This window comes from Artibeus jamaicensis, unplaced genomic scaffold (assembly GCF_021234435.1).
Source record: "Artibeus jamaicensis isolate MK-2021 breed Jamaican fruit bat unplaced genomic scaffold, CSHL_Jam_final contig_76, whole genome shotgun sequence".
In the NCBI taxonomy this organism is placed as follows: Eukaryota; Metazoa; Chordata; class Mammalia; order Chiroptera; family Phyllostomidae; genus Artibeus; species Artibeus jamaicensis.
The window spans coordinates 11,615,521-11,640,210 of record NW_026521954.1 but is presented as its reverse complement, the minus strand read 5'-3'; positions in this window follow the sequence as shown (position 1 = coordinate 11,640,210).

Here is a 24,690-nt window from a genome sequence, read left to right as displayed (position 1 = left end):
AGAGTTGAAGAGCTCATTTGACCCCACAGCTCTCTCTCACTGATTCCCAACCTTTGCTATTGAGAGACTGAGAAAAGGGATTAATCCCACTCCGCATCCCTCTCCCACACATGCCTAGAAAAGGCAAAACTAGTCATTTGGACCCTCTGCCCTGGTGAGATGGCCTGTGTGCATAATGGGGGTGAGGATGGTGGGTGAAGTTGGAGGGGTGAATGCTGGATGCATATCGACAGTCAGGAATTTGTTATCGAACTCCACACACATACGTACTGTAGCAGAATCTCAAAACAGATGCTGCAGCTGTGCTCTGACTAGAGGAAGATGACTTCTGTTACCCTCCCACAGAGACCGTGTCCAGGAGAAGAAAACAGAGGCCGTCGTCTACATGGTGATAGAAGTCCCTGTCTCTTTATTCCCTCCGGCTCTCTGAGGCCTGCGTGCCAGCCCGTGCCCTTGTCACATCAGGCTCTAGTGGAGTGCGTGAACAGCCCATGACCCGCGCGTGAAGGATGCCGATCTTTTACCCCATCGCAGCCGGTAGTGTGTTCTGGCTACGGCCTTTGAAAAATTCTGCCAAGCCCTCTCCACTTCGGAGCCTCTCAGATTACTTCTCCCAACTCGGAACACCCTCCTTTTCTGGTGAATGTATGCAGTCTTTTCTGGGAGCCCACAGCTTCTCATGATATATTTATGGGCATTTCTCCATATATGCTGTCAGTGGACCACATTACAATCCGATTTTGAAGAGAAAAGAACATTGTTGTGCTGTTAAGCTACATATTTTTCTTTTAAAACACATTTACTTTAGCTGTTGGGGATTTAAGATGAGATCTTGGGGCCCTGGAAAGTCCCTGGGCTGGGTTAGGCCCTCTGTGTGGAGTAAAACGGAGCTCCTTAACACCAAATTCTAATCTGCCTGCCACCGTGCCTAAGTGGCACAGCTCTCCTTCCCCACGCCTCCAGACCGAGATGGACTACAACAGCTAAGATAACACTGCGGCTAATCAGATGGGATTTTCCCCTTGACACCGAGCTTAGCAGCTCTCCACAGCGCAGACAAATGCAGTACTTCTCTATGAAAGCCCAGGCCTGGTGAAAATGCAGCCTCCGGCTGTCCCCAGTGAAGCTCTGCGTGGCAGTTGCTCATGGATGATAAATTGCTTTTATTCCAGAAAGGGGTGATGGCTACTCCTTAAGCTGTAACTTATGAAAATACCAGAACCTACTTTGCTCACATGCAGTTAATGTCTAATAATTCTTTGTTGGCTTCTTTCTTCTCTCGTCAGTATTTCAAGCCACATGTTGATTTCTCTACTCTTATATTGCTAATCAAGCAATGCTGATATTTTTGCCAATTTCAACTTACTTTTATTTTTTTAAAGATTTTATTTATTTTATTTCTAGAGAGGGGAAGGGAGGGAGAAATAGAGGGAGAGAAATATCAATGTGTGGTTGCCTCTTGAGTGCCCCCCACTGGGGACCCGGTCTTTGACCCAGGCATATGTCCTGACTGGGAATGGAACCAGCGACCCTGTGGTTTGTAGTCCAGCACTCAATCTACTGAGCCGCACCAGCCAGGGCCAACTTACCTTCCTTAAATTACTTTGTTCATATTTCCCTTCAAATTCCTTCTAATTTTCTTTTATGAGAGTCCTATTGCTAATGAAAATTTATTTTTTTCTTGTTTATTTAATTTGTAAGAAGCTTAAAAAAATCTCCTGGTTGGATTCAGCAAGACATATTGGTTTTCTCTTGGTGTAGAAATATGTACTCAAGTCATTGGTTCATTTGTTCATGAGCCCCAGACCTGAGGTTGCGCAGTGGGTTGGGACCACGACTCCCCCCCGGCCACCAGTGCTGCCGCCGCCCCCCCGCGCCCCCCCCTTTGCTCCCCCTTATCGGTGTACGCCTGGCGAGGCATGTTCATTCTTTCATTGATTTGAAATTCACTGTAACCCTCATCTATGCACCTGCTGAACACTTTCACACACTTAAAATCCCTTTCAACCATATTAACAATGAACCCAAATAACTGTAACACTTGCTAGAACGTTATGCCAGTACATGTAGTCTGTGTATATGAGAAAGGAAAGACCATGGAAGAAAGGGGTGAACGAGCTGTGAGACGTGTAATACGGGAAAGAGTGGGTGTGAAAAGTGGAAGGCTTGAATATGTTTACTTTCTGCATAATGAAAGGTAGAAAAACCGTCTCATGAATTTAGTTAATATCTGTTCTTTAATTATTTTCCAAATGCTGACCACACCTTTATCACTCCTGTGTGGAATGAAAAACATACAATAACTATTTATTGATTTACTGCCTATTGACCTACAGTGAATCACCATGCACATTCTCTACTCTGCTGTGCAATCATTATACTCTGCTGTATTTTTCTTCCCCAAATGGAAACTGTTGAATCGTCATAGTTCTGTGGGGAAAACTAGCCTCCGATTTTCTTTTCGTTAGAACACGGGCACTGGGGCTCTATCTCCTGGTCTGAAGAATGACTGGCAGGCTGAGTAAAGAAAGCACCGAGACATCCCTGACATAATAAATGATAACTGTATGACACAACAAAAGCTTTTAAAAAGATTTTATTTATTTATCTTTAGAGGGGAAGGGAAGGAGAGAGGGAGAGAATATCAGTGTGTGGTTGCCTCTCGTGGGTCACCTGCTGGGAACCGGCCTGCAACCCAGGCATGTGCCCTGACTGGGAATCGAACTGCGGTTGTTTGTTTCACAGGCTCTTGCTCAATCCGCTGAGCTACACCAGCCAGGGCTTGTTTTTGTTTTTAACTTGATATATTGTGGCTTTGTGTTGTATCTGATTTTACATGTTAAACTTTTGTTTTTAATTAAAGTTGTATGTTTGACTAGCAAGCCAGTTATACGTGATTCTGAATTAAAGAAATCTTCCCAAAAGAAGCTCCTATTTCTTTCCATATTTCACCCTTATGAGTTCCCAAGACTCCTCCTAACTACGTGTTTTTGGCTTCTTCGGTTTCTTTACTTTATGCATCCTCTAGGACTGCCTGTATTCCTTCCTCCATCATTGTTTATCTTTACATTTGCATATGCTCACCTCTCAGGTCTCAAAATAAATATTTATCCTCTTCCTTCTCTAGGCCATCCTCCAGTCCCCCCTTTTCTTTGCTAGCTGCTTTCTCTGCAGTGTAGATAGCTTCCTTTTCCTCTGCGTTATTATCCCGGATTCATTTCTTCGTCTCCCACAGTCCAATTCTGGGTCCACTCTTCCACTGAAATGTCTCTCACATAACCACTAATAAGTAGTCAGTGGTCAAATCCCACAGCCTCTTCTTGCCCTTGTTCCTTCATCATCCGGCAGCTTTTCATATTAGAGATCATATTTTTTCTTAAAATTATCATCTTCCTTGCTTTTTATGACATGTCTTTTCATTTCAAACTTACCTTTTCTATTCTCTGCCTGCCTCTAACCCCCTAACTGCAGGAGATTTTTTAAATTAAATCTATAATAGTCAAGATTCACCAGAGAAACAGAATCAACAGGATTTCTTTATTTTTTGTTTCTTTGTCTATTTTAAGACATTGGTTCAAGTTATTATGAAGGCTGAGAAGTTCTAAGATTTACAGGGATAGTTGGAGACCCCAGGGACCCTGTGCTCTAGTTACAGTCCAAAAGGTGGCAGAATAAAAACCCAAGACTATCTCATGTTGTAGTTCAAATTCTAGGTAAAAAAGGCTGATGTCTCGGCTCAAGCAGGCAAGTAGGAGGAGTTCCCCTTCCCTTGGGGGAGACTTCACTTTTGTTCTGTTGAGGCCTTCAGCTGATTGGCCAAGGGCCACCCACAGTAGAGGGGCCAATCTGCTGTCCTCACTCTACCAGTTCAAATGGTATTGTCATCCAGAAATACCCTGAGAGACACACACGGAAAAGTGTTTCACCAGATACCCGGGCACTCTGTGGCTCAATCAAGTAGACACATAAAGGTAACCATTACCCTACCCTGACCTTCTTCTACCTAAATAGCCTTTTCCGAGAGAAATATTCTCATTCCAGTTACATTTTTATAGATCCAAAAGTTTATGTATTTTATTCACTCTTTTAAACACACTCTTCACCTCTTATCTAGACTAACAATCCTGCCATTCCACAAGCCATCATCTCCTTCAAACTCTTCTCATTGCCTACAGAACTGTTCCTATCATTTCTGCCTCCTTCCATGCTTACTATTTCCATCAGATCAGATCTTCCTTACCTTTCCCTAAACTATTATTTAATGGTTTCTAAATTATTTTTCTCTAATCCTTAATGCTTCCATGGCTTCCAAAATTATCTTATAAATATAATTCGACCCTTCCTTGATGCTATTCTAGGTTCTAGAAAAACAAATGAATAAACAAACAAACAAAGCAAGACTCATGTTTCTGAGGAATCATACTGAGGAGCATTAGCTGGGGCCTTGGTAAATCATATATATATACATATATATATATATATATATATATACACATATATACATATATACATATGGGCATATATATATATACACACATATGGGTATATATGTATATATATATTTTTTCATAATGGCATAAGACAACCAAAACCAAAAAGACTCCATAACATATTTTAGGAAAGAACACCTAGAAGTGGTTTTGAGCAATTGGCAGAAAGAATACAAAGAAGTTCTAAATGAGGAAGCAATTTATGAGTTCAAATGCTACTATGCATGAGATGAATTTGGAATGAGTGTATTAGGACCTGTGCTGTACACAATGTGGGGGCACAAGACACCCACAGTTAGAAAAGGAGGGGTATAGCAAGGTGGAATAGAGGTGGCTTGGATGAGCTGATAGGATCATGTCTCATCTGCCACAGATTCCAGCCATACTAATTAATTTCTCTTAAAAGAAATACCATGCTCTTATCATACTAAAACATGCATTTGCCTTTTTATATACCTTCAAATATCATCCAAATTATGCAATTTACTAATCAAGACACTTGGAGATGTTACTTCAGGTCTGTGGTTCATTTCTTTATCCATGAAATTGGAATAAAAATGTCATTATTGCAATGTTCTGAAAAATAATTATTTTACCCTGAATGAATATTACTTTAAACCCATTAGAATGGCTATTAAACAATAAACAAACAGAAAGTAACACATTTTGGTGAGGATGTGGAGAACCTGTGCCCTGCTGGTGGGGACGGAAAGTGGTGCCTCCACCATAAAAAACAGTGTGAGGTTTCCTGAAAAAGTAAAAAAATAGAATTAACATATGATGTAGCATTTCACTTTGAAATGCAAGGTCTGTCCATAACTTTATACCACATGTTCAGCATATGATATAAAAAATAGAGACATTTATTGAAGAAGGTACAAGATACAAGAAACATTGTACACAGGACAATGACACCTTAGGCTCCTTCAAAGTAGGCACCTTGGGACCTCACACAGTTCTCCCATCTGTCATCAGCTGCCCCAGTGTATTTTCCCCAAGTCACATTGACAGTCTGAAATCTTTTCCCTTTCACAGGTGATTTCAGTTTTGGGAAAAGCCAGAAGTCGCAGGGCGCCAAATGTGGGCTGTAGTAGGGTTGAGCCACCTGGGTGATTTGATGTTTCACCAGAAACTCTTCATGAGATGTGATGTATGAACAGGCCCATTGTCGTGATGAAGCTGCCAATCACCAGTTGGCCATAGCTGAGGCCTTCTGAATCATCTGAATAGTTTCCATGGGGAAATGTTCAAGGGTAACACAAAATCTGATACACATTTGTTGCTCTGTCTGTCATTTTGTATGTGAAGGTGACACAGCACACATGCTCACTCAACAGCATCTACCGCCCCCACTGATTAGTACAGTTAAATTGTCATTATTCATTCATGCGCATTCCCCTTTACTCTGCTTGGCTGCCTGGTTACTTCAATGTCACACAAACCATTCTCATGATACTAACAATGGCTGGAATGTTATTTAGCCTTAAAAAGGGAATGAGATTCTGATACATGCTACAATAAGGATGAGCCTTGAAAACATTCTGGTAAGTGCAATAAGCCATCCACAGAAAGAAAAGTACTCTTTGATTGAACTCATGTAAGGTACCTAGAGTTATCAGATTTATAGAGACAGAAAGTATTAGAATGATAGTTTCAAGGGCTGGGAAATAGAAGATCAGGAAGTTTTTGTTCCATGGGTGTAGAGTTGCAGTTTGGAGAGATGAAGGCAGCTCTGGAGGATTGGTGATGATGACTGAACAGCAGTGTGGATGTGCTTAATACCACTGGACTGTATGCTTCAACATGGTTAAGTTAGTAAATATTTTTGTTATGTATATCTTACCACAATATAAAGATAGGCTATATATACGATGTAAATCCCTCTGAATCAAGATCCTCTTGATATAGCCACTGTCTTAATACCCTCAATGCAAATCCTAGGCTTTCAGTCTGTTTTACCCCCATCCTCTAAATGGACCTCCTATGTTCCTAGCCATCTACATTCCCTCGAGCTATTTTTTTATCCCACTGTATTTGTGATCTCTTTCTTCATGCTGAAATCTTAGTTCACCTTTAAGATCCAGGGTCCTCAGACAAGCCTTTTAAATAACCCATTTAAAATCAGTCTAATACCTTTTCATTTGTACTCTGCATATAGACTTCCATATTCCTTGATTTTCACTGCTTTTATTTTTCCTTTGTTATAGATGGTTGTTGACATCTGGTGGCCTCCATCAGATTATAAAGCCCTAGAATGTGGGGTGTCTGACTTCCTTCCCGGTGCCCAGTCATTTAAAGAATATTTGATCTGAAATGGGAGGATCTCACTGAATGAACTTGGAGTCTGATTCTTGCTTCTTCCTTTTTAAGATGCATGTTAAACTCAACAATGATTAAACGGTGTTTCCTCTGGTTGAAAATGTTTTTATTTAAAGGTCTTGCATTTCATTTTCTGTGGAGATTTTTGTTTTCTATTTTTTTCCTCAAGTCCCTAGACTTCTGTGCTCTTTTTATTAATGGCACGCGCAGAACTTAGCATTGAGTTTGTATTTTCAATGGGAAAAAGTATGGAGGCAACATTATTTTAGTTTTTATGCTGGGAAGAATCCACAAAGAGAGCAGTTTTTCTCAAATGTATTAGCTAATGGTAACAACAGAGTAAGTGGCAGTTTCAGAGCCAGCAACCTACTAAAGCTCCAGATTCTAAGGTGAACAACACCACTTCACTGGTCTCATTGCTCCATAAATTGGAAATCCTGTGTAGTTAATGGTGCCTAGCAGAGACACAAGCTTTTTCTCATATTGCTCTACATATTCTTAATTATCCTCTCTAAGTTACCTGTACCCAGAAGGGGGGAAGCTACAGTACCCGTGATAATGCTGGGTTTTGAACTTCGCACCTGGTGGAATTTCGGTTCTAGACATACTGGGTTCCTTTCTGTAAGAAATGTTTGACATTGTTGTATTTGTTTAAGGGAAAGTTATTATGTACAGTAAGATGTTTCTCTAATGCTTTCTAAGCTCACAGGTCTGGTGGACTCTGATTTAGCTGTGAATAGTTTCCCATTAGAGGACAAAAGAACCCATCAAACTACTGGGAGATGCCAATTCCTTTAGTGCTCTCCTCACTAACAAATGTGAATGTAGAAACTTTTTCTCTTTAGACTTCATTGCTCTAAAATCTGCTTTGTCACATTTGTTTATCCTAGATCCTTTTTTTTTTGGTGTTTTCTCATCTGGTGGGAGAGGTCTGCATGTTGGAACAAGAGTTCCCACCATCTACCCAGCAGCGAGTCGTCATTCTATACAAGTTGTTGGGGACATTCGTGATGGAGTATAACCTTGCCTCTAAGCCTCATGCACCAGACTGACACAGGCTGCTCAAGACCTTTCACAATGCACTTGAGCTCCTAAGTGAAAAGAATGACTCTTTTCCAGGCAATCCCTAGTTCAATATTGACAGGAGCATGAGAAGAAATTTCAGATTGCCTATTTCTGCTGGCTAGAAAGTTCTGTAATTGTGGCAGGCAGGGGGCAGAACGCCTCTGGTGGCTGACAGTGAAAATATTTGATCCGAGCTCTCAGAGTCTTTGTAGATATTTCTATCCCGAGAAGAGCGCCAGGCTGCATTAGCTGAGTCCTTGAGATGGAATTGAGGAGGCAATGCTATTTTCCTTCTGGCGGAGAGAAATGGCCGAGCCTCTCTGCAACAAATGATCATAAATTGCCCGAGTGTCTCTGAGGCAATGAGAGGGCTTGCATGTTAGAGCTAATGCTCTCTGCTCTCATACTTTTGAGTGGTACTCGCTATTGGGAAGAAATAAGGGCCTGAGGATAAAGGTACCAAGACATCTCTGTACGCCCCAACTAAACAGGAACAAAAGTAAAAGGCTTTCAGCAACTCAGTTACTTTAAAAACAGATCCTCAAAGCTCAATAATCAAATCAAAAGGGGTCCAGAGCCAGGAACTAAGATCACGTGCAATTTGGAAATCGGAAAGTTAGAGAATAAATAAGAGCCACCGCTAACGTTAACCCTGTCTTGTATCCATTATTGGATTTTTTTTCCTTTAAAATCCTGTGTAAGACCATGTGAGCCATGCTGTAGAACCATGTAATAAAAAAGCCTGCATATATTTCAATTTTAAATTCAGAGAAAAGTTCTAACTTAGTTCTGGTGAAGGCCATTTTGACCACTTTTGAAATGATTCTGGTGCACCATCTAGGTCATCTTGAAAGTTCTTAAGCTGTAGTGCTCCCTATTTCTTTTCAAATCATGCAGTGACTGCACTTCAGATGTACAGGCTTAAAGAGACTTTTGAGCTACTTTGATGATGCTCATATCTGTGGTTATAAAATTTCCTTAGAATCCCTGGACTGCCATGTGTGATTCTAGAACACCTGTGTAAGAATTGTTTTGACATAACACAGAGAAGCCACCCATGATTTGTTGTTGTTTTAAGCCTAATTGTGTTTCCTTATTTAAACAGTTCATATATATGAAAGCAATGGCCCACATTTTAAAGTGAAAATACTCAGCGAAAGGGAGCTGTTTACAAAATAAGTGCATTTATAGATAATTTTTACTAAGCTATTATTTTTTGGCCTGCTGATAAAGAGGCTGATGCTGGTGGAGGTCTGTGCATGTCTCTTGGGAGGTGTTTACCAGGTGCAAGATATTTTGTTAGTTATTTACCATAGATTATCTTATTTGATTTCCTCAAAGGTGTTTTTTTAAAAATTTTTTTATTGATTATGCTGTTACAGTTGTTCTATTCCCCCTTTCATTCCCCTCCACCCTACCCCCCTCATCCCCACCATTACCCCCCTTTAGTTTATGACCATGTGTCTCAAGTCCTTTAGATTATATATTTCCCATGCTATTCTTGCTTCCCCCTCTATTTTCTATCTACTGTCTATGCTACTTATTTTCTGTACCTTTTCCCCCCTTCTCCTTCTCCCACTCCCCTGTTGCTAACCCTCCTTGAGATCTTCATTTCTATGTTTCCACTCCTGATCTAGCTGTCCTTTTAGTTTGCTTTTGTTTTAGGTGTGGTTGTTAATAACTGTGAGTTTGCTGTCCTTTCACTGTTCATGTTTCTTTAACTTCTTTTTCTTAGATAAGTCCCTTTAACATTTCATATAATAAGGGCTTGGTGATGATGAACTCCTTGAATTTGATCTTATCTGAGAAGCACTTTATCTGTCCTTTAATTCTAAATGAAAGTTTTGCTGGATAGAGCAATCTTGGTTGTAGGTCTTTGGATTTCATGACTTGGAATACCTCTTTCCAGCCCCTTCTTGCCTGTACGGTCTCTTTTGAGAAATAAGCTGACAGTCTGATGGGGACTCCTTTGTAGGTGACTGTCCCCTTAGCTCTTGCTGCTTCTAGGATTCTCTCCTTCATTTTAATTTTGGCTAATGTAATGATGATATGCCTTGGTGTGTTCCTTCTTGGGTCCAACTTCTTTGGGACTCTCTGAGCTTCCTGGATTTCCTGGAAGTCTATTTCCTTTGCCAGATTGGGGAAATTCTCCTTTATTATTTGTTCAAATAAGTTTTCCACTGGTGGCTGTGCCTTTCCCCCTTCTGGTACGCCTATAATTCAGATGTTGGAGCGTTTAAAGATGTCCTGGAGGTTCCTAAGACTCTCCTCATTTCTTTGAATTCTTGCTTCTTGACTCTTTTCTGTTTGGCCATTATTTGCTTTCTTCTGGTCCACTCCACTGATTTGAGTCCCAGTTTCCTTTTCATTGCTATTGGTGTCCTGTGCAATTCCATTCATTTCAATTAGTTTTGCCTTCATATATTTGTCTAATTTGTGGCTATAATCAACCAGTTGGTAATCAACCTGTGAGGATCCAAACAGCCGAGGGGGTCGCCATTTCCCCGCTCTGACCACACCCCCACATAAATTGTCACAACCCAGCGACCTGGGAGTCCAAGGCACCGCTTCTCACACTTAAAGGGCGCGAACAAACCAAAAATGGTGCAAGAAGATCTCAAAGCCCCAGAGCCAATAGATCTAAGCGATGAAGAAATAGCAAAACTCTCAGACGCACAGTTTAAAACATTGGTGATCAGGATCCTCAAAGTTGATTTCATGATCATTAACTCAAATTCTTTGAAAAAGCAGAGTCTCAGGGAGGATAATAAGGTCAAAGAGTGTATAGAGGATGATGGCCTTTAGTTCATATTAGCCTAAGTGCAAATTGCCAACAAAGAACAACCAGTGTAACAGAAAAGGCACAATTGTCCTTGTTGAGTGATTTAGGGTAAAGTTTGCACTCTCATTTCCTAGCAGCGTGTGTTGTGTAATTAACATTTTTTTAAAGCTCTAGCATATAGTCTTCCTTCTTCTGCAAGGAATTCCCTGCAGAAGAACCCCCATTTGTAATCATCCACCATGCAAATCGGGTGCCGTTTAACCCAACTGCTGAACACCTAGCTGTGGGTTTTAGGCCCCAGGTGGCTAAAGCATCAGAGTCCTGGCTCCAAGTCTGGGTCAGACAGCTGCCAGAGCTTCAAGGGAAGAAATCAATCTCTTTTTTCCTTCCTCTCTAAGAACTACCAAAACATACGTGGTCATTCATTGGCTGGTTTGGCGTTTCGTGAAAACATGAGGTTTGGAAATAAAGCGACTATTTGGACCTTGTGGAAGAATGAGTGAAAACCCCCTGTGGCCAGGCTCTGTGACAGTGTCATTTTTTCCACACTTCTCTCAAGAGATGGATGATCTCCCCCCCATTTCTTGAATTTAGGCTAGTTTTCTAACTTGCTTTTAAACAATAGACGGTGACAGAAATGATACTGAGCAACTCTAAGACTGAGTCTTCACAGCTTTTATTTTGCTCTTTTGGACCCCTGCCCTGAGAGTGCCCTGGGAGGAAGCCAGTTCAGTCCAGTGGAGGGTGACATGTCATGAGGAAGAGATTCATGGTATCCAAGACGACAGTGAGTCAGGCCACTTTGGACCTTCCGATTCATCTGACCCCTCAGCTCATTGAAGCTACACAAGTGAGGACAGAAGAGGAATTGCAGCCAGCCAACATTATTGTGGGAAATAACAAATCATTGTCTTTCAAACTACTTAGTTTTGTGGTGGTTTATTAAATAGTAATAATTAAATCATACAGTCACCATAGCTAGGGAATTGGATGGGCCAGGGAGAGGGATTATAGGGAAAAAAACATAGTTTCTCTTTGTTCCCACATGAGTTGTTAAATCAAGCCTTACATGAAGTTTGTCCCACATCTAGCCCACCCCTACCCCCGAGGCCCCTTCCTACCACTGTTCTTGTGCAGGGGGTGGGATAGGGGATGGCTTCAGCCAAATATATTTCATTAAGCTGCAATATGCAGTAATAAATTTCCCTAGTCACTGCACTTTGTTGTTGGCTAATTCTTACAGAAATTTAGATTCAGATGTGATTTTTATCATCTCTTGGTCTATTCACCATGTAAGGGATTAACAAAAAGATTATGATGAAAAAATGAAATTATAAAGCCAAGATTAGCCAAAGTTTGAATAGTATAAAGCTCTAGTAACTTCAGAAACGTCATCTCTTTATTCATTTCTAAAACAGGTAAACCCTCAGTGGACTCAACCTATCTGAAACTGGCCCTGTGGCAGAAGCTTAATTTATTTTTTAAAAATAACCTGCTAAGTAAGATTTTCTGGTTATGAAGCTGGATTTTTTAATAAGCAATCACTTCTGGACTTTTCTCTGTGGATATGTTAGGACATATTTTTCAATCTGAAACCGCGGGTCAAGCCCTGGCTGGTGTAGCTCAGTGGATTGAGTGCGGGCCTGTGAAACAAATGAAACCGCAGGTCAGCACTTCATCCACCTGGTGCACCCACACAGTACAGGTGTCAAGTAAAAGGGGAGTGAGCAAAAGATGCACTGAAAAAAACCCCAATATCATTAAATTGTAGATGTGTATGCTTCTGAGATATAGTGAGAATGATCTTTGGAAATCTCTAAGCCTCTAGAGGTTTCTGTAGGCTTCATTATTTAGTCTTTGACATTGAAATCTGGCTTTCAACCTATACTTGTTTCTAGACATTGGCTTCTAAAATACAGCATGTGCAAAAATACCTCTCTATGATATCATATATGAGAATAACTTAACCTGACTATTAAACATTATGACTGACTGGCCATAGAAATGGTTGATTCCATACCTAAGTTGAATAAAGCAATGCTATAAAGACCTGAAGTTTAGCTTTATTTGTAAGAAATCATAAAAATTGAGTATGGTATAAATCTCACTCAGCCCTCTGATTAGAAGATTCCAGGAATTCTGAGAGCCATGCATTCACTTATTACATTTATTGAGTACCTACAATATGTCAGGCCCTATGCTGAAACGAATGAGAAATGGTAAATTTTCTCAAGGAGCTTATCATCTCAGGGATGAGCCAGGCAATTTTTCAGACTGTACAATAAAACGACTTGGGATAATGAGAAGTGGTGGGCAGTGCTGGACAAAGAGACAGAGTTAATTGGGTATTCTCCTTAAAAGAAAGTGCCAGCCACGTTGCCCTGACTTGCCACCTTAGTTGGCAGGACACCTCATTTACCCTGTCTGTATTTCTGCAGGTGCGAAGACCCGTTCATGGGACTGAAGTCTCTATGAGAGGGTATCTCCACGGCTCCATGCCCACAGCTGGTTCTTTTGTCCTTCTACTCACTGATAGGACTGTGTTAGTTGATCCTCTTTTTTGGCGTGTAGGACAAAGTGCCTAATTCTAGACCATACATTGAGAATGAAAATATCTTAAGCCTATCTAGGATGGAGCTTTTACCTTACAGAAAAATCCTTTGCAGAATTCTCCCCTTTCCTTCTCTCCAGCACAAGGTGCAGCAATATTCAAGATGGCAGCTGCTTTGACTCAAAGTGCATGGGTAGGTGTGCAGAGCTCCCCTTGCTGGTAAGCAATGGACATGTAGAAAGGGCAACATGATGTGAATCACTGTGATTTTGCTGTTGTTTATTACTAGAGCATGAGCCAGTGCATCTTGACTTAAAAAAAGTGTCTTGAGTATTTTTATAATTGTTATAAAAGAGCATCCAAGCAAAAGAAAAGGAGAAGTTGTGGAGGGCTCACTTCCAATACCTGTCCCTGTTTTTTCAGACTTAACCTAAACACCAACACCTGCATTGTGAATCCTTTCAAACAGGCTCCCAAAGCCACAGGTTGCACATACAGGCACACCTTGCACACACTGCCTTACACACGTGCACACAAACACAGCGTGGATTTGCTTTCTTCTTTTTATTTAACCTATGATTATCCACATGACAGACTCGGAGGGTATTTATGAAGTGTTTGCTGGTTGGTTGACAGTTCGTGTCATGAACGTTTTGAAAATAAGCACTAATTATGGTTCATTTTAAGACTTAGGAAAATTCATTTTATCTCACTTAAGGCCTGTACACTAAGAGAAGTAAAGACTTTATTAAAAGGTCTCATAAAATGAGAGAACAGGAGACCTGGAGCGCAGGAAGTACACACTGACCCGAAACACTTGAGGTTAGGAATGTTAGCTTCCTTCCAGGAATGTGGCAAGGTCTTCTGGAAGGGGTTTGACTGTGTGCACCCCAAAACAGTTTTTCTAGAGATGCTTTCTATAGAGGGAGTTTTATTTCTAACGTAAGGTTTAATACGAGAGCTTCGCTTTCTATTTCTGAAAGTTCTTGGCACTCTGTTTACGTAATGATGTTTCAGCGATGGTACAAAACGCTGCAGCCTCACAATACACTTATCTGTGATTAGTCCTTCTTGGGCTGCAGACGGGGTGACATTCTTTCCCTGAGGGCTCAACTTGAAGTTTTTGCAGCATTCATGTAAAATGTGATTTGACAAGGAAATGTGGCTTAGAGAATAAAAAATGATGACTGTTCTCAAGGTCTTTTTAGGTAAAGAAACTAAAATAAGCCTTGCAGTTGTAGAAAAATTAAGTCTCGAGAAGCTAAACTCCTGCAACATAAGCTACTTCTTGAGAATACATGAGGCTCTCTAGAGGCTGTATTCATTCTTTCCGGATAAGTTATTATCTCTTAGCATTAAATAGCACCATAAGAAGCCAGATTTTCCCCTAGTTACTTCAAACCAAACACGCAGTTAGTTGGGATATTTGGGAGCATAGATCCAAAGAAAATATAGAATGTGTGTTTCTATCATTTGTTTTCTTTTTTGCATGTAGACTTGGGAGTATTTGGAGTTATAATTTCACTAAGCGACTGTGTAATTCACTTATAGCACTTATGCAGTTTAATGATATGCAACAAACTTATTTTACTTACTTTTCAGTTATGTTCAGCTTGCATTTATTAAGCACCTGCTGCAATGCAGTGTACACCAAGGGGGTGGCCGTGATGGATACAATGCAGCCCTTACTTGAGCAATGCATTCTGGTTGAGGAGTCCTGTGAACAAGGATTTTTGATGCAATGTGGAAACTTGTAGCTGTACCATATTAATTCTCCATATATTTTTTGGGGAAGGCCTTCTTTCTTCTTTGCTTAGAGGCTGAGGTATGTGAATACATTTCAGTACTCTTGCACAGAATGGATTGGAATTTTATGTACTTCAGCTGCCAAAGGGGGAAAAAAGCGCAGAGAATTCAGCTGTAGCAGAGTAATTATGTTAGAATTTATACTTAAAAACATCTCTCTTTGTAGATGCATATGAGCTGATTCACACCTGATCATTTGTGAAAATGTTAGTAATCAAAACAATATATAATAAAATAATAACAATTTATGATTTATTCTTATATACAATAACTATGGCTGGCATGACATAAATATTCTTAAATGGATGATTCTGAAATGGTAAAATATAAGGTTTTGGAGCTCCTGTGCTTTTCTAATTTTTTTTAAGTCTCTGATTTGAACAAATTGTCATTTATATCTTCCAAAGAACACATTACCTCTCCTGCGTGATCTGCACTGTCAGATTTTATTATTATTGTGACAGATACCTTGGCATATAAATCTTAAACTAATGAAAAAATGTCATCTTCTTTTTGGAGCTAAGTGTTCAAAGTGCGTCAACTATTCAATTTGATAGACATTTTTTCAGAAGGCTTGGGAGGAATTACATATTAAAAATGCGTTGTATATGAAAGTCTTACCATTTCTATCCACCTCCTCAGTAGGTAAACTAATTGTAAACCACTTTTGAGAACTAGACTTCCAAAAAAACTTTTACCTGTAGGAATGGAACTCTAGAAATGCCAAATTATATTTTCGCGACTTTTGCAGTATACCAAGAAATTTCTTTTTATTTACTGGCTCAGTACCGAGAAACATAAGAGTTGCCCACATTCTTCTTAGAGCAGAAGGTGTACATCACACACTTTTGGAGCCACACAAGGAAAGCACATGCTCTGTGGTCAACTGAACGAATGTATATCGCGTTTTTTGGTTGACCTGTACTTTTGGACATTTTTAAAATGAGAGTGGCTCTGGCTGGTGTAGCTCAGTGGATTGAGTGCAGGACTGTGAACCAAAGGATCGTAGTTCAACTTCCAGTTAGAGCACATGCGTGTGTTGCAGGCTAGTTCCCAGTGGGGGACACAGGAGAGGCAACCATACATTGATATTTCTCTCCCTCTCTCCTTCCCTTCCCTGATAAAAATAATAAATGAATAAAATCTTTTAAAAAATAAAAGTAAGTAAAACGAGAGTGATGCCCTGGCTGGTGTGGCTCAGTGGGTTGAGTGCTGGCCTGCAAACCAAAAGGTCACTGGTTTGATTCCCATGAGGCCACATGTCTGGGTTGTGGGCCAGGTCCCCAGTAGGGGTCGTGTGAGAGGCAAGCATACATTAATGTTTCTCTTCCTCTCTTTCTCGCTCCCTTTCCTCTCTCTAAAAATAAATAAATAATATCTTTAAAAAAACAAAATGAGAGTAGCAATTATCTATTTTTGAGGGCAAGAAAAACCCATGGTACGGTTCTTCAAAATGCCCTGTGCATTAGCTCATCCAGGTACTTATTTCAGTGTTGGGTTTACAGGCTGTGTCTCCAAGGGTTTCTTCCTGAATAATTATGACACAGACGGCTGGAGGAACACACTTGGATAGAGACTGATGCAGAATGTTCAGGTTTATTGTTATATAAGATAAAAGAATGCATCTGTATTTAATACATACCTTGTTGTTTAAAATTTTTTTATTATTATAATTGTTTCTAAGTGGAAGAGTTGACCAAAGATAATGTTCAGATAACAAAAACATTAACTTTCACTCTTCAAAGTGATTTTCCTAAAACTGTTCTTCCCCATAACATAGCAGGATATTAGGGAATTGCAGCTCAGAGCCACTCCTGCTCACTGTCTTCCAGGTCTCTCGTCTGATGTTACTCTGAACTTCATTTCCTGGCCTTAGTGGCAGGGGAGGTAGCCCTTTTCTCTCTTAAGGCTCAGTCCTAGCGATTCTTTGATAATCCAGTAAGTGGTATAAATTTTCTCCTCGGGAGAAATCATGATGTGTATTTATTTCTGATAGGGAGGCAGAGGTCACAACCCCCTCCTCCTGGTCTTCACTCAGCACACACTCCGCAGGATGAGCATTTGGGCCACAAATGCGAAAGCAGGTCATTTCCAGTCCCTCTAACCCAATGTAAGGTGTATATTCTGATTGAACTTGAATCACTTTATTCTTACGTAAAATATCCTAATGATATTCACCATGGTGATAGAGCAGTTTTGATCCTACAAAAGCTCTGCATTTAGCAAAATTTCATACTGCATTTCAGGCAATATTAGTCCATAGAGGTTTCCCTCTAAAAAGTGGTTTTATGGTAACATGGGAGAGTCTGCGTGCTATACCGCCACTTTTAAAGATTCACACGAAATGTTAACATATTAAAGGTCCCGAGTTGCCTTGGGAATAAGAAACTTTTATAAAATTGTTTAACTCAGCATTCCCCAAATTAATTTGTCTATAAAGTCCCCTCTTCATTTAACACCTATCGATTGCAGAGGACAATCCATTATGCAGTGTGGCTTGCCTGTCTGGAGAACTCATGCCATATGTTTTGTTCTATGGAAATTCAAAGTGACACGCCCAATCTCCTGGCCCTCTTGCAGTGCACGCTCAAAAGTCAGAGCACGTGCACCATGCCAGTGAAAAAAGATGATAGAAGTTCTCATTTTTTAGTCACTGAAGCTGTGTTAATACTGTATAAACAGGAATAGGCTATTGAAGAAGTATTTGTTCTCAATTGCTTATCGCATTTCTCTATTTCTCCTATATAAAATCAGACACCAAATCCAGTAAACTCAACTTCACACAAGAAATCTCCTTTCCGTCTTAATCCACCATCCAATCTGAAGCACTGCAGTCCCCTTCTGGTTAGTTCCTAGGTCTGTATTTTGCTTCCATACAAATTTTCCTGCAGCGTAGATGCTGCTAATAGTGCCATCTCCCTGTTGAAATGTTTTGATGTCGTCTCCTGGTGTAAATAATACCATTCTGATGCCTTCCAACTTTCTTTAAAGTTCTTACGACATTGTCTCAGCTAACTTTTCTAGTTTCGTTAACTTTTATACTTCTACATTCACACTTTATTGCAATGAAAATATCAGATGTTCAAATATTCACCACCTAAGTGAATACTTGTAAGGTAGTTAGCCCAGATCTCTCCTTTGAAATAGGAACCTGAGACTTTTGTTTTACCTTGTTCAACTGCTTGCCCCACAGGACTCAGGAGGCTATATTCTTCAATGTGATTTTAATGCCGTAGGAAAATTGTTTGAACCATGGATGAAACCTTAAACAAAATGGATCACTAACTACTTTCCCTGGGGAATTTGGAACTAAGGCTAAGAGATTCCAGTCCCAGTTTAGTAAATCTTTTAATGAATCATAAATAAATTCCAGAAACTCTGGAAAACTGTGTAGACGGGAAAACAAGGAAAGCTAGTCTTTAGCAAAACAGACGATGAAGCAGCCCAACAGAAACAAATATGAGGCAGAACAAGAAGCTTCCAAGTTTCAGACACCTGATTTTTTTAATTGAAATTTTATATGCTATGATTGTATCTTCAAAGTGCACTGTGTGTTCTTAAATGAGCACATACCAGTCTTGATGTCTGTACCACTGAGAGTAAGGACTATTGTAAAGAGGGAATCCATGCACCGCCACATGTACTCACCCCATGTTACTTTCCCATGCTGGGAATGTTAACCTCTCTATGTGTGCTGGTCGAAATCCTACCCATCACTGAATGCCTACTTCTTGTTTAAAGCCCATCCTTACCTACCATGTGTTTGCTCATGGTATTTAAGTATTTTTATAACATACTACTGTTGCATTATAGATGTATATTTACATATATATGTGTATATATATATATATACACACACACAAGCATATATTTGAGTGTGAGACTATGCCAAAGGTATCTTATATGAGCTAATGCTTATATGTAATAGCATGTTTTAAACATGGTGGGCACTGATAATAATAGTTTTGAATTGAATTGAAGGAGAAACATACTTATACTTACTTATTTTCTCCACAAATTTAAGCCTCTAGATGCTCAATCAAAGCTCACACTCAGCTTCATAGCAGCCATGGTGATAATTTCCTAGTGAGTACACTTGTTTCCCCATTGTTATCTAGGTGAATACCTCAGCCCCAATGAAGCTTTGATTGTCCATTTTTAAGTCCCTAGGAAGGGTGAGAAATCAATCACATCCAGACTTTTATTTATTTATTTATTTTTAATTTTTTAGTTTTTTTAAAATTTATTTTTTATTGATTATGCTATTACAGTTGTTCTATTTCCCACCTTCATTCCCCTCCACCCTGCACACCCCTCTGTCCCCACCATTACCCCCCCTTTAGTTTATGACCATGTGTCTTAATTCTTTAGATTCTATATTTCCCCTGCTATTCTTGCCCCCCCATCTATTTTCTATCTGCTGTCTATGCTACTTATTTTCTGTACCTTCTCCCCCCTTCTCCTTCTCCCACTCCCCTGTTGCTAACCCTCCTTGAGATCTTCATTTCTATGTTTCCACTCCTGATCTAGCTGTCCTTTTAGTTTGCTTTTGTTTTAGGCGTGGTTGTTAATAACTGTGAGTTTGCTGTCCTTTCACTGTTCATGTTTCTTTAACTTCTTTTTCTTAGGTAAGTCCCTCTAACATTTCATATAATAAGGGCTTGGTGATGATGAACTTCTTGAGTTTGATCTTATCTGAGAAGCACTTTATCTGTCCTTCCATTATAAATGAAAGTTTTGCTGGATAGAGCAACTTTGGATGTAGGTCCTTGCCTTTCATGACTTGGAATACTTCTTTCCAGCCCCTTCTTGCCTGTAAGGTCTCTTTTGAGAAATCCGCTGACAGTCTGATGGGAACTCCTCCAAGAAGAAACACACCAAGGCACATCATCATTACATTAGCCAAGATTAAAATGAAGGAGAGAATCCTAGAAGCAGCAAGAGCTAAGGGGACAGTCACCTCCATCCAGACTCTTAGTAGAAACACGAGGAATACCCAAAGCAGGATTCTTCAAGGATCTCAGGGATTATGGCGAGGGGGGGACTCTGATGATTGAACAGAATTTCTAGCTGTGTTTGAAAGACCTTCCAATGCCTAAGGGATAAATTGCTTTGATATAAAACCTTCAAAATGTATGAATAATGCAAAAGGGTAAAATCAGTAGACATTAGCAAGTTGGTAAGTGAATAATTGTTAAATATGCTTTCTAAAACCCAAAGGTCATATGAAATTATCATAAAGAATATTCAACTTCTGAATTGATTTTTGACAGTTTAAGCAGTGCATCAGCTAATAGCGTGACTACTTTGAAAAGATAAAATTACTTGCAGAGAACATAATGTGGAGACTCAGCTTCTTACCTCCATCCCTTTGATAGCACTCGCTGAGTTAGGTGCCAGAGAGTCTTTCTCTTTTTTTAAAGATTTTATTTATTTATTTTTATAGAGACTGGAAAAGAGGGAGAAAGAGAGGGAAAGAAACATCAATGTGTGGTTGCCTCTTGCACAGCCCCAACTGGGGACCTGGCCCACAACCCAGGCATGTGCCCTGACTGGGAATTGAACCAGTGACCCTTTGGCAGCCAGGGCTAGAGGGTAAGTCTTGACAAGCGGGAAAAAGGCCAAGGCTGGAAGGGAAGACAAAATTTGTTTCTTGCAGTGGTTTTGACCAAGAGTCCAGTTGATATTTTATTGTGTAGCACATACTAGTCTAAGGAAGTGGGAAGAAGGGCTTATGGCTTTACTGGTGCCCCTTTTAACAGTTTCAATATAATCATTTTGAAGTGTTTCTGAAATTAAATTTATAATTGACACCCATGTAGGGTATTATATATGAGATACTGATATTGGTTACCTGATAAATTAAATAGTTTGCCTCAGTTTTGACCCACTGTTTGTGATTGCGTCAAGAATTATACTGAAGAGTGTGTTGTCTGATCTACAAAAAACCTGTGCCTCCATCCTGTTTCTCTCATTTCTACTTTACCTGCTGATATCCAAGTCCTTGGCGGCTCCCATTCCCGCACACTGTGTGACAGTGAGGTTTGGGGTTGAGTACTGTTCTTCTCTAACTGAGAAGTAAACTGAGGGTTTCCCCCACCTACACCCAAATACAAAGCAAACAACATCAGGAAATCGGCTCCTAGTTAATCAGGTAGTTCTAATTCAGAATTTTTTTTGACAAGTAGCAGTATCGGCAATGTTTCTCACTTGGTGGTTATGATAATTGCGTAATTTATGTGTGAGGTATTAAAGTGTCTGATAATTTAAGTACAAGAGGCCAGACTGTTGTATTTTCTACTCTAACTTTCTGATCTACCATTTAATGATCAACAAAATATTTCTTTAAAAATAACAGGCCTACACCAATAAAAAGAACAGGAGGTGGGTCTTTAGGAGAAAAGACATATTAATAAATTTTTGGAACTAAAAAGTGAGTGGAGGAATGACAAAACAGATTGAGAAAACTTTAGGTACATCATAAAGGCAGAACAGGCTACATTTATGTTCTTGGGAGCAGATGTTCACTGACATGTCCCAGAAAGGCCCAGAGCCTCGGAATTTAAGTGCAAGAACTGCAATGCTATTATCTGAAGTCCCCCTGGGGCTTCAGATAATAGCTAAACATTCTGGTTTTTAATCAGGTTTGTGCTGACAAAGATGTTCTTTTTTGTTATAATTCACAAAGTTTTTTATTTTTATTTTTGCACTATGAATACTATTTTGTATATAGGCTATGCTATAAGTAATTAGACATTAATTACCCAAGAGTCAAGGACATTAAAATAAGATGGTACCTCTGTAGCTACTTGCCATAAATTGGGCCTGCCAGCCAGATAGCTTCTTCCTCATATACACAAAGTCTCCCACTCAGCATGCTTCTTGCTTTATTTGTAACCATGATTAAATTGCGAAGGTTCTCCAGATATTCGAGCAAAGGTCGAAACCTGAAAAAAAGACCAAAGAAAGTAAAAAGAACAAATGTCCCCAGGGACAGGGTGAAAGAGGGAATTAAAACCAATCAAGACCAAATAATTTTATTCCACACTCTATTAACATCTTGAAAAATTTTGTAGTAAAATCATCTATAAAGTAAGGATGCCATGAAAAATTAGAATCCATAAGAAATTAATACAATTGCTGAAATGAAATTCACTTGCTATATTATGACTGTGGTACATATTGAGGTAATCTCCTAGAAATTAGAACATAAAAACAAGAAAGAATAAAAGAGAAGAATTAAAAGATAAAACATCAATTGAGATCTAGCATTTTATTACTAAGAGGAATAGAAAAGAAAAAGAGATAAGATGGAGCAAAAGAAATGATCACAAAGCCAACCAAAGAGAAGTTCTCAGAACTGAAGAAGAACATTGTCTTAAGTTAGGAAAGACCCATTCATTCTTCAGAAAACCAATGATCTACACTTAGATACAGCATCTTGAAATTTTATAACACAGATCAATTACCAGGAAACAGACCATGAGCTCGCCTCAAAAGAATAGAAAGTCAGGCTGGAATCGCAGTTCCTTAAACCAAGCTGAAAGTAGAGGGACAACACTATTAATGTTTTGAGACAAAAGGGTTTTAACTTACAATTCCATACCCAATTGAATGAAGTACTACTCTGATGATTTGTCACTCTCATGTTCTTCCTCAGGGACTTATTTGAGGGCGTGGTCCAGAAAGAGCAGGGATGAAATGCTGAAGCAAAAAGATGGGAGCTGAACAGCAATGGACACTGTTGGGAGCCCGGTGCTGTGAGGTCCCCATAGACAGGTGCCAGTCTGACCTACAGGGTGATCAGTTAGAGAAGAGATGGATAGCAGGGAGACCTGGATTTTTTGAGTCAGGTATGTGGAAACAAAGGAGAATCTACAGTTTTGATAGTGTCCTTAGAACGTGATAAAGATAGAAAATGCAAGGAAATTAAACAACGAAAGAAAAACAAAGCCATACAAGTAAGCAAATAAATTCAATGATAGTGCATATATACTTCGTTCAATAGTAAATGTTTTAATAAAATATTAATAATGTAAACATTATTTATAAGATTTCCCATGGCTCAAAAAAAATAAATATTACAACACAGTGTTGTAAAAGTGCAAGGATATGCAATGGGGAGCAGTTTTCATTAACATTGGATTTCACGTTGTATACTTGTGTTCTTGTTGCCTTCCATCTCAGTGTGGGGCGTAACTCAAAGGTAGGGAGTATTCTTCAGTGAGAACGGCAGGGTTGACTAGAATGCACATTTCTTCCTTAAAGTATAGACGATATCGGCAGACAATGATAGGAAGTGATGCAGCATTGTCACGAAAACTTATATGACCAGAGAATGTCAGAGGATTCTGGTCCTGGAAAATTAATATGTTGGAAGAAGCAAAGGTAGAGACCCAGAGAGGAAGGAGGGAAACCAAATATTACATTTATTTTGTCATCATTCATTTAACACATATTGATTGAAAGCACATTAAGTTTTAGGCAGGGTCCCATGTGCTGAGGTATAAGCACCAAATAAAAATAGACAAAAATCTTTCCTCTCATGGACTTAAATTGCAGAGACTGGCGAGTTAATACCACTCTTACTGGGCATGGGGCATGATTCAAAGCACTTCGCATGCGCCAACTTATTTGGTGCTGACTTTTTGCTTTCTAGGGCAGACCAGGATTTAGTGACGTGAGTATGAAATACATTGAAAGTAATGCTGAAAGCAGGAGGTCTCCCATGTCGCATTCAGAAGGACATGGGTTGTGAACTGCCTTGTCCACCAAATACCACACACGGCAACCAGTCTGAGGCATGGCCATGCTGGTGTGGTTGGCCCAGGAGGCAGTCAGTTCTCCAAGTCCAATCTCACTTTCCCTGTGGCACTGTGTACTGAACCAGGACACACTGGGCTACTTTCAGAAGCAGTCACCGTGGCTTAGTAGTTTAGCACAGCAAAAGTCTATTTCTTCCTGATGTTTCATTTGCTGCATTAGCATCTCTAAGTTGTGCAGTCATCTAGAAACAAGGGATGGAGACACCACCACTGGGAACACACAGAGACTTTAATTACCTTGGTGGGAAAAGAGATTCTGGAGAATTCCGTGTGGACTTAGTGCCTCATTTTAGAGCTTACTCTTATATTTTCTGCTTATGTTTTGTTGGACAAAACTAGTCATATAGGCCAATCTACCTGCAAAATTGGGAATTCTAGCAGATTAATGAGAATATTTTGTGAACAAAGAGTAGTTCCCTCTCCCACAGCTACTAAATGAGGATGTCTCCATGAGACCGAATTTCAAAAGCAGCAAATCTGAGAGCCAGCAAGAGTTCCAGGGACTTTCCAGGTAATAGACACAATTAACTAAGTGTTGAACCAAGTGGCACCTGGAGGCTTGTGGGAAAGCAGCAGGCGCAGGGACAGAGGGATGGTAGGAGGTAGACTCTGTAACAGAGCCAGCCAAGGTGACATTGAGCTCGCTGCTGGGTGGGGATGGCTGAGGTTGGTTTGAGCCAAAAGATATCGAATTACGAGTTTCATCAAAATCCACTCATTATCTAAGGGACCCCGAGCCACTGAAGTTGGAGGAGCTCTATGTGCCCCCGTCAGATGAACTGGAAGATCTCTCGACTTTCTGTGATTCTTCCACTGCTCATCCAGATGCATTGAAATGCTTCCTTAGAGAGG